Consider the following 1,718-nt stretch of genomic DNA (forward strand, 5'->3'; position numbering starts at 1 on the left):
AAATACATCTTCTACGCTCAAGACTTATACTTTCAACTGTTTTTCTCCGTGCTTTGCTTTCGGCGTTATATAAAATCCATTTATTATAATAATTTAAAAATTTGCTTAGAGTTCTATATCCAGATTTAAAAACCAAATTTGTCTCTTCTTTAATCATTTTCGTATAATATAAATGATACAGGGTTATTTTATAAACTTGAAACTACTTTAAGTGAAAAAGTATTGCAACAAAATGGATAATTTACTTAATTTTAACATTTAAAATATATAAAAAAGGAATTAAAGTGAGTAAGAATGAAAAATAAAATTATATTCATGATTCTTAATCGAACATTGTATCACACCAGCAAACAAAATTATATCCGCCTTTTAACACATAAATACCCATATGTAACAAAATTGTTACTCTATTATAATATATTACATAATTGATAGAATGAATCCGAGTGTTTTATAGTTCTACTCCTAACTTTAATTTTTTGTAACTCATTTAAGAATTCTCAGTACGTAAATGAAAAAAACGACGCCGACGAGATTCGAACTCGTGAACCAAATGGCACAGATTAGCAGTCTGTCGCGTTAACCACTCCGCCACAGCGCCTTGTAAAAGTCGGTTATGTAATATAATATATAATATAAATTAATAGTATCCATCAAGAATAAATTTGATTTTATGTTTGTAAATCAAACTATAGGCAAGAGATTATGAACAAAATATATAGGGTTAAGATAATTTATTTTTGGTTTAATTTTCTTTTTGTCGATAAAATCTATTTAGATGTAGTCAGCGTGTTGTAAATATTGCACAACTCCTTGATGCATCTTTTGACACCTTTCTCTGATCTATCTTCATCAACTACTCTTCTTCTTCCAAATGAGATGAGTTCAAGTGTCTTGCGGAGTGTGAGAGCTTGAATATATGCTTTTACTTCGTCCGGGATTTTTAACTCCTTAACATATTTTTTATGATACTTTGTGACCCCCACCCATCCCAAGTCGTCACATATGGTCCTAACCCTTGTTTTAAATTTTTTATAGGGTTATAAATTTGCAAGTTACATAACTCAAAAAAATTGTGTTCATCTAATTTTAGTATGTAAAACGTAAAAACTTTATTTGAACTATATAAAAACATTAGTTGATAAAAAAAACATATAATATAAGAAGTTGAAAAAATTAGTTATAAACGAAGAAAAAGCGAGCGTGATAAATTATAACATTAACAGAATATATAGAACATCAAATAAGGATATATTATGGTTTATAAATACGTCATAACATCTGATGGTATGATTACAAAATACCAGAAATAGTATATTATCCAGTAAGAATGCTAGCTGAACCGCACAGAATTTATAGAAATAAGGTGGATACAAACACCAGAATTAATAATTCATGAAAGAAGAAGATGCCTGAGCAAGATTTCAAAAATGATCAGAATGAAAGAAGTCATAGACAAGCCTGTTACATAGAGCAATCTAAAGTTTAGCTTGAACAAATGTAAAAATCTAAAAATAAAATTAACAGATAAATAAATGGTTTTGTCACATCCAATTTATTCATACTTTATTCATTCTCAAAATAATTAAGGGATAGTTTGAAATTTACTACTTGTAGACCTTATCAACAAGTCAATTTTTTTTATTCGATGGAATAAATAGATTATCTTAATGATCTAAATTAATTTTAATAAAAGTTATACTGTTATCTTTTTATAC

At 27.4% G+C, this 1,718-nt stretch overlaps 1 non-coding gene across 1 annotated transcript; it reads right to left on the reverse strand.

The window, feature by feature from the left end:
• Positions 1–521: 521 nt before the first annotated feature.
• TRNAS-GCU (transfer RNA serine (anticodon GCU)) lies at positions 522–601 on the reverse strand. Its single transcript has one exon. It is a non-coding gene; the product is annotated as a tRNA-Ser (tRNA).
• Between the last annotated feature and the right edge of the window lie 1,117 nt (positions 602–1,718).

Source organism: Rhyacophila brunnea, unplaced genomic scaffold (genome assembly GCF_057557595.1).
Source record: "Rhyacophila brunnea isolate RB1 unplaced genomic scaffold, BYU_Rbru_1.0 scaffold_35, whole genome shotgun sequence".
Classification (NCBI taxonomy): Eukaryota; Metazoa; Arthropoda; class Insecta; order Trichoptera; family Rhyacophilidae; genus Rhyacophila; species Rhyacophila brunnea.